Here is a 9,660-nt window from a genome sequence, read left to right on the forward strand (position 1 = left end):
AATATCATTACAATCTTCCCTTAATAGAATCAAAATTTAGTAATTAAATCGGGTTTTGGGTTTGGATTAAAATGGGATTGAGAAATTTAAATTTAGAAAAAGGTTTGATTTTGGAAATGAAAATTCAAGATAAAAAAAAATGAATATTTATACTTAATTCTCCTATCAGATTTTTTTTTAAAAATTGCAAATTATATATATATATATATATATATATATATATATATATGTTTGGGTTTAATTTTTATTAAATTATAATTAAAAATAAATAAATTCAATTATATTTACATATTAAATGAAAGGGTGACATTAAACTTTAATCATTATAAATTTTAATATATTTAAATTTTTTTTTAAAAAAAAAATTTTTAAAAATTATATATATAAAAAAATTAAAACCCACACCACTTACCTGTTATCGTTGGCGGACCACGATTCCTGCAGTACGTTGTACCTGTGATGGGGAATCACAAAGTGGTCGCACGGCTCATTAAAGACCGACAGCTTTATAAAGCCTACGCTTTATAAGCCTGCGATTGATATTAATTCGCAGGTAAGAGTATTATGTTACTTTGTTTTAATATTAATTTGTATTAATATTATATATTATTAAGAAAATCGATTATTAATATTTTGGGTTTTAATTATAATGTTGTTAAAGGATTTTGTTATTAAAATAGTAATATTAAATATTAATTATTATATAATATTTTTTATAACTATTCAATTTAATAAATTATTAATGAGTAATATAATTATATATAAATATACAAATTTTAAATAAATTTTAATTAATTAATAATGAGAGTTTTCAATGAAGTTCTAAATTGATTTCACTAGTATCAAATACTGATACTTTATAAATTATAATTTATTCAAAGATCAATTTATATTATTTAATTAAACATTTACCCCTAAGTTATTTTGGAAAAATTGACCTAGAATTCAAATAGGGGTAACTTTGTTAATTATTTAAAAACATGAATGGGTTGACTTGTAAGGGTTAACTAGGAAACTTACACAAAACATATATTTAATTGGAAACTTAAACCTGATTATTTAACTCTGTTGCATGATTTTCAAATCAAATCCACACTGAAATGAAGATTTAAACCTTACTGTAAACTAGAATTATGTGTTTTCAAATAAACCAAAACATGAAACTTACATTTGTATCTATATGTTGTCTTTGTTTGGGGTTTTCAAGTTGTCCTAGCATTGACCAGTCCTAGGTTGTTACCAGAGGCTTGGGAGTTTTGTGAATGTGATGTTATGTTGATTTGGTCTGGATATTTCTTAATCCAACCATGGTAATGTGATGGAGTGCTCTATGATATGGATGTTTTTACTGTTTGTTGTTGCTTTCCAGTTTCCTGGTATGAAGTTGAAGTGTATGTATATAAGATACCTGACTTAACCATTTTTGAGTCTCGATCAGTTATATTTGATAACCATTTTTGAGTCACGATCAGTTGCACTTGGATTGCTTTCGGTCGCTTGAGAGGACTGAAGTGTTTGTTATGTTCTTGATGATGTCATGTGTTGACTTGACCATTTTGGAGTCTTTGATCAGTATTGTGATTTATCATTGATGCCTTCAGTTGCTGATAGAGAACTGTTGTGATCATATGATTATTATTTGATGCTTACTTGTTGCTCATGAAGAACTGATGTAATTTTTGTGTCTTATCTTTTATGATGTTTTTCAGTTGCTTGTATAGGACTGAGGTGATTTTATTATGATTCTTTGATTTGTGATTTCATGAGCCTAGGGTAGGTTATCTATGTGTAGTGTCGAGAAGTGGCTTGCAATGGGGATCGGGGCCCTAAGAGGCTGCCTGGAGTAACCCATTGTAAGTTGTTTTAACAAGTGAAAACATCTCAGCTAAATACTGACTTAAATGAACCTAATAAGATAATTGTATGTTCTCTCCCATGCCTTGAGTGCTAGTACAGGCTAGGATGGGGTAGAGAGAACGCTTGGTTACGACCTTGCATTCCGCAGTATGCCTCGTTAGTACGAGAGGATACTAGTGGCTGCAGGGATCACTAGGGACCCGGGATTCCTAAGGGATTGCTCGGGTAACTTCTACGTGACTTTTGCGATGACACTTTCCCGCTTGCATAGCAAGTTTCCTACGTGTCTTTGTGGTGCCTCTGGGTCTAGATGTCTATCTATGTTGAACCTTTGAGTTAGTATACTTTTAGGATTTCCTAGACTTAGAGAGTACTTGTGTTTTGTGTTTTGATACCTTGTTTGGGACTTGAGACTATCTCCTCAGCGCGGTGGGAGTGGACCATCTAGGTTCCACGTGGTTGGGTGGTAGTGCTTTTACTCTTACCATTGAGATCCATTCGAGACACCGTGGCTGGAGTATTACTATTGGCTTATACTTTCATTCTGTTCATGGATTATTATGATGAATGGTTAGATTTTATGGTGGATGTTTTATCTTTTTACGATGGATGGATGTATCATGTATGGTATATAATTTCATTTATTTTACTGTACTTTGTATCATGGAATTGAGGATGATGTATCTTTATCTTTATATATGTATATTCTTTTAAGCCTTTCATACCCTGTGATATGTACAGTGGATGATTGAGCATTCCGAATTAATTTGCCAAGAGGCATTCGGAACAAATGTATATTATGGACATTGGACTTTCTGATTATTCTTTCATATGTATGTGTTAGTTGTTAGACTTAGAATTAATTAAATTTTAATGTGACTCCACATCTTGGGATCCTTAAGGAATGTAACTTGTGATGTATGTTTGTTGATTACATGTTATTGCTTCCGCTACTATGTGTTTGATGTGTATGTTATACATTCTTACTTTTAAAAAAAAAATGTTTAGCAAACTTAGTAAAACTTTAGGTTAATTCTTTTGGGTCCCTTGGCGGGGCGTTACAGAGTCGGAGAAAATGCCCTACGAGCTATGTCAGGACCTGGAGAGGACTCTTGTAGAAGATGAAAGTGGTATTGGGGAGTGATGATCTAGTTCTTTCTTTTTATGTGGTCTTTGGTGGTTCCTGGGGCTTTGGCCCTTTGTTGTGTTGTATTCAGTTGTTCTAATTTTCAATAAAGTTTTTACCCCTATTTTTCCAGTTCAAGAAAAGTTGGGCATCAAATAATGGTGCTAGAATCCTTGAGGAGATCAATGATCTTTCTAGCAGTGAGTGCACTTCTGTTCAAAAAGTGAAAACTCATGAATATGACTCCATCTTATATGATCATATCCTTTCCAGGTGAACCAATAATGTCAAGCTTAAAATATGAAATGTAGGAGTTGCGAGTTCCAAACCAAAAAGGCACTTACATGGACCATATTTGTTTGCAAGAATTAGACTTGAGCTTCAAAGGATAAAAATAATATATAAATTACTGGCATGTCAATTGCAGCAAGCCCCTTCAGCAATGCAAAAGCAACATTAAAAACCATTTTATACAGGCTGAAACGTGAAACTAATCTAAGATTATTAACGAACTAAAGCTATTTTATTAAAATGAAACATCTTCTGAAGTAATTTCGAAGAAAGCAATATTAATCATCTAGAAAGAAAGAGGTACACATAAGCTATGCAAGTAAAGGATTGCCCAATAGTTCTACAAAAATAGAAAGTATATTGTAGATTACAAGTTATACTGAGCTATAGTGAGGGATAACTTATACTAGGGTAAACTTTAAGAAAGACGTCTCTAACAAAAGATATAAAATATTGATGAATCTTTCATTATTTTGAAAAGAAAAATTATTTCTATTAGTGAATCTCTCAATTTTTTATTCTAAATATGATTAATATTGACGATTATTTTTTAATCATAATTCTTTTATAATTCTTTTGTATAAAATATTGACGAATCTCAATAATAATAGGAAATTCATTAATCACCATGGAATATTAGAAATCAAATTTGAACTTTTTTTACCTCATGGAATATTATGAGGATAGTTACATATGCTTTGAATCAATAGTGAAAACTAAATATTGGTGTTATATCTCTAAAGTAATTAATAATTATGATAATTATTGGTCAATTCAATTTAATTTATCTAATAATATATTATGTTTAGGTGACTCAAATCTAGCGAATATTTGAGTTTAAATTTTTCAATAAAATAAACTATGGCGATTTAAGCTGTATCAAATCTTAAATTATTAGTCAAATTACTAACCAAAAAATTCTAAAATTAGTAATATTAACCACTAAAAAATACCTTGACTTATACATATCTGAAAAGAAGAATTTCACATTGACTTAGAAACCCACGGATAACTAATTTAGTGAATGCCACATTTTAAGTATAATATCGAAACAAATTGTAAGTACACTTGCCTAGTAGGGTTGCAATTAGGCTTTGTGAGAATTAGGCTTTGAGAGAATAGACTGCTGCGAATATCATGCTTATTGTAGAGTCCAAGCTATGCAGATGAAGTGAATTGTCAACTTCCTCTGTAAGTGAATATGCTCACTGTGACTTGAAATCTAACCACAAATGAAACAAGTGCATCTAATGAATCACTTTGCATCGATCTAGAGTAAAATTATTCCTAACACGAGCAAATTCTTAGTAGAATTTAATTACATTGTGAAGGAAATATGAATTTAGATTCAACTATATGAAAAGTAATTGATGCAGACCAACTGAAGGGGAAACCAATCCTGGCAGTCTTGAACTATTGAACCATACAGCTTCTTTTTTGGGAAATAGTATACTACTATCGAACCCTTATGACATGGGTAGATTTGTTTAGACATTCTCAAAAGGAAAGTTAACTCGTCCAACGTAGTCCCTCGTTTTCTCGTCTGAAGACGTGTTCGAGCGGCCTTCAATCCTTGGAAACTTCTAGCATTGTTCTAAAATTCCTGCCTTGGGAGATTGTAAGGCGTTAGACTTGACTTTAGTATCGTATTGGCTAAACTTAGCGATGAAGATGAATGCTAGCACATTCAGCCTAAAGAAATGAGTCAGACTAGGTAAACCCGTGGCGTGTGGACTTGTCTTCAGGGGGTTAAAGACTTCATAGCAAGGTTTGAGCCTTTTCTCAACACTTAAAAGTACTGGATTTGTAACAATTTTGTGACCAAGGCCTGAAATGTGTATCAAGAAATCAATGTTCGCCTTCAATTTCTTTGTTGAATTACAAAGTGGATCAGGATATTTATCTTTAGCATTTGAATGATTTCCTCCTCTGCCAAACCAAAACTCAACATACTTTTAACTTCACTTCCAAGGCTTCAAAACTGAAGTGTAAAACCATAGAGTGGGCTCTCACAAATGTTGTTGAACCTTCCGAAATACTTATCCTATTCTTCAAGTACTCCGCGTTAGGTTTCACCTGCATCTCAAAATCAATCGTCAAAAGCACATGCCGTGCTTTCAAAACCTCGCATAAATGGACCCTTGAGCCAAATAGAGTTTCAAGATGGAGAATTCTAGGTATGAGACAATTTTCTAAGCTCAAATTAAGCAATCTAGGTCTGTAATATATAATACGCTCTACGTTTTGGGCAGCCAAGGCTATTTCTTGCACAAACTGCATTTTGAGCTTGCACTGGGTATCCACTTTGAGTGTAAGAATACTTGGGCTCCTGAGAATGATACTTTGAAGCTTGTTTTTAGTGAATCCAAAATCTTGGAGGAGCTGAATGGCTTCTCTAGCAGTGTGGTCAGATTTGTTCCTCAATAGTGTGTTTTCTTCTCTTGACAATTGCCATTTGTGAAGAAGAAAACCCACATTCTTTTGTTAAGAAATCTGAAATGACATTGAGAGGAGATGTAATATGAGATGATGATGATAAAGAAAGTGATGAGAACAGTGGGTTATCTGAAAGATGGAGAATCCAGTTTGAGTATTGAAGTAGGACATGATGATGATCTCCATGAGCAAATTAAGGGAGTAAAGAAAGTGATGAGAACAATGGGTATCTGAAGCATGGAGAATCCAGTTTGAGTATTGACGCAGGACATGATGATGATCTCCATGAACAAATTAGGGGAGAGGACCCACTACTTGAACACCCTAACTTCGCGCTTATGAAAACCCGACATTAAAATTTCAAATTGCTCTCATTTTTTAACAACAGCCTACTTCTGTATTCGAGCTTCTGGGTGTGATTGTGTATGATTTTTAACATCAACGTTCTGGATCATACTCTATGATCCATCATCAGGATGATAATGAGAGATGCTTGTATTTCATGAATATTTCCCTCCAATGAAAGGTTTCGATTAATTGTAACAGATTTCCACAATCCATAAAATTCAATATTCGAGCTTCTGGGTGTGATTGTGTATGATTTTTAACATCAACATTTCGGATCATACTCTATGATCCATCATCAGGATGATAATGAGAGATGCTTGCATTTCATGAATATTTCTCTCCCATGAAGGGTTTCGATTAATTGTAACAGATTTCCACAATCCATAAAATTCTATATTCGACCTTCTAGGTGTGATTGTGTATGATTTTTAACATCAACATTTCGGATCATACTATATGATCCATCATCAAGATGATAATGAGAGATGCTTGCATTTCATGAATATTTCCCTCCCATGAAGGGTTTTGATTAATTGTAACTATAACTATGGTTTCAAGTCCATGTCACCCATTATGATGCCACATCAACATGCTTTTTGCCAAGTTATCCAAAATAGCCCAAATAAAAAGTCAGACAGATGGTCGTGCATAAGGGTGCCCATAGTTGAACAGCTAATGTGGCATCACATAATTGTTAATTTTTATAACTAAGGGTACATTTTATTCAATTTTGGGTAATTAGCATTCTACTAACAACTTTAAAGTCATAAGTATTGTTACAATGTTGTCAAAAAAATTGGGCATTAAGTAAGTATTGGTATCAAGTGAACAACTCTTATCACAACTATTGGAACACGTCAAGCACTGGATCCTCTCCCCTATGCATCTCCAAAACGATAAAAATGACATTGTACTCGACGAAAGTTGTAGGCAGAGAAAAATGAAATGTGTATCATTGAAATTGCAACATTTAGTCAAGGATGGTTACTTCCCTTAGGGTTAGAGCTTACACTACAACACACCTTGATAAAGATGATAATAATTTTTTTCTTTGAGAAGTTTTTTCTCGATCATTGAAACTTCTTTATCAAACATTTTATTCCCCATATTTCATCACTTACATCTATCCATTGAAAAGACCTAAAAGTAATTCCAACTTATTAGTTGAACTTTGGCATCTAAGCATTAATTAACTTTGACATATGATTAATTTTACTATTTGGGGTGTGACTGGATTATGTATGATGTAGTTTTGTTATTCATTATTAGTATTTGTCGTTAAGGCAAGAGACTAATGTTTTCGATTGCTCCTTTAAGATTAGTTTCTTTCTTGGGAACTATGCAAGATGGAAAAATCAAGCTATAAATTATAGCAATGGAAAAATCTCAGAATTAAATGTAAATTTAAGAAATATAAATTTCTATTTTTACTATTGGCTATTGCCATTTCCCTAGTGGTCTTTTCTTTTCTTTTTTGTGGAATTTTTTCAAAAAAACAAGACTCTAAAGATGATAGTATAGTAGTTTTGAAGGACAATGAAGTGTCATTCATAGGAGATTTCATTGTGAAGTGCCCCATGCACTGTGTATGATTCCACATTTCACACATGCATAATAGTGCGAGGACATGTGCTAGGTGACCACTCTACTTAGTGTCAAACTTGTAATAGAATTTTAACCTAAAATATGAAAGTTTTTACCTTAGAGCTATTGCATGTAACAACATTGTCCCACTATCCACCGATATCCAAACCTCTAGCATGCAAGATGGAAACCTCACGCCCTGTGATATGAATCAAGAATCAAACTAAAGAGAATAGGGTGCCCAACTACGAATATAATTCTAACATTTCTCCTATTAAGGTTTAACCATGGAGGAAACTCTGTAGTTAAGCGCGCTCAGGCTGGAGTAGTACTGGGATGGGTGACCTCCTGGGAAGTCTCGGTGCTTCACCCCTGTGAGCATCACCTAGATCCAATGAGTGCTAAGTGTTCTATTTATTCTCATAAGAGGTGGATTCATGATGAATCACTACTCATGAAACATGGGTCAATGAATTTGACTCAAAAATCACATAGTTAAATGTTGATAGTAATATCACAATGACTTGCTGTGGAAATTATCTCCTACTTATCAATTGATGAGCTTAAGGGGTTTTCTAATGAATGGTTCATAAGGCACAACACTTGGTAAAGGTTTTACAAATGGGGTTGCACGCTTTGGGTTTAACCATGGAGGAAACTTTGTAGTTAAGTGCGCTCTGGTTAGAGCAGTACTGGGATGGGTGACCTCCTGAGAAGCCCTGGTGCTTCACCCATGTGAGCAGCACCTAGATCCAATGAGTGCTAAGTGTTCTATTTATTCTCATGAGAGATGGATTCATGTTGAATCACTACTCATGAAACATGGGTCAATGAATTTGACTAAAAAATCACATAGTTAAATCCTGATAGTAATATCACAATTTCTCCTATTGTTATTGTATATTGAACATAAAACAAAAAGCATTACGAAATAGGAGAATCGTTTCATTAAAAAACCAGGTTCCTTTCATCTTGCTTATTTCTTTTATTCTGCTTATACATGAAGTCTCGTATTTTTAGTTCTTGCTGTAGTAGGAAACTGCCAAGGCTGGAACATTAAACTACAATTAAACTTCATGCCCATATCCAATCAGAATGTAGGGTTTCATTTTATAAATTGCTATTTCACCGTACGACATAGTCAAAATTGCACATTCTTAATGGGATAATTTTTATATAAATGTTTTTTTCATTTGTGATTGGCTGTGGAAGGGGCTTGCAGGAGTAACCCCCAAAATCGAGACAAGAGAAGGCAGTAATTTTGAAGAGAGGGCTGTAAAAAGAAGCGCATTGCAGATGACTGACACTAACAATGAAAATATAAGTACAAGTGGCATTTAGGTTTTCCCACGCAGGTTTGACGTGTTAGATTAATCTGGGTGTCCATACATTTGGTATGGCGTATGATAGCTTCAACTCTTCTCACTTATCAACAACACACAGGTCTATCTTGAGAATAGTAGGGGCTTCCCCTTTCAATAATTCAAGAACAGTTCTGATCCTTCAAATCCCGAATCAACATTAAGCGACAAAAGGAACATCTCCAATCATCCAGATGTGGAGAGATCGGTTGTTTCGTCTGATATGGGTTTCAAGTTTGGCAGAGGTTTGCATAATGAATGAGATCAACATCACTATGCCACTTACTTTGTCTAAATTTATACAGCAAACTAATGATACAATGTGTGTGATTAAATTTAGGTTAGTCTTTTCAGTTATACATTCTGTTCTTCTTTCTAGAGATATGGATTTAGGCGTTGAGTCATGTTTGTTATTAAACTTCAAAAGTCTGTATGTTTGAAGCGTTTTCCATGAAAACAACTGTTGTGTTTTCCAATACATCTTCCCCAATATATTTATAAAGTCAAAAATCTATCTGCAAATTTTAGTAATATCGCAATATTTCACTATTTTACAGATTTTGGGGGATTATCTTGAGCTTATTATTGATATTCAAGGTCTCATCCAACATATTAAAGACATTCTTTGACATATTGTTTTTCCTATTTATGATTGGG

At 33.5% G+C, this 9,660-nt stretch overlaps 1 pseudogene; it reads right to left on the reverse strand.

The window, feature by feature from the left end:
* Window positions 1–4,857: 4,857 nt before the first annotated feature.
* LOC149566725 (uncharacterized) lies at window positions 4,858–6,063 on the reverse strand (annotated as a pseudogene).
* Window positions 6,064–9,660: the final 3,597 nt, after the last annotated feature.

The sequence above is a fragment of the Cupressus sempervirens genome, chromosome 3 (assembly GCF_028749045.1).
Source record: "Cupressus sempervirens isolate cs-2001-9-10 chromosome 3, ASM2874904v1, whole genome shotgun sequence".
Taxonomy (NCBI): domain Eukaryota; kingdom Viridiplantae; phylum Streptophyta; class Pinopsida; order Cupressales; family Cupressaceae; genus Cupressus; species Cupressus sempervirens.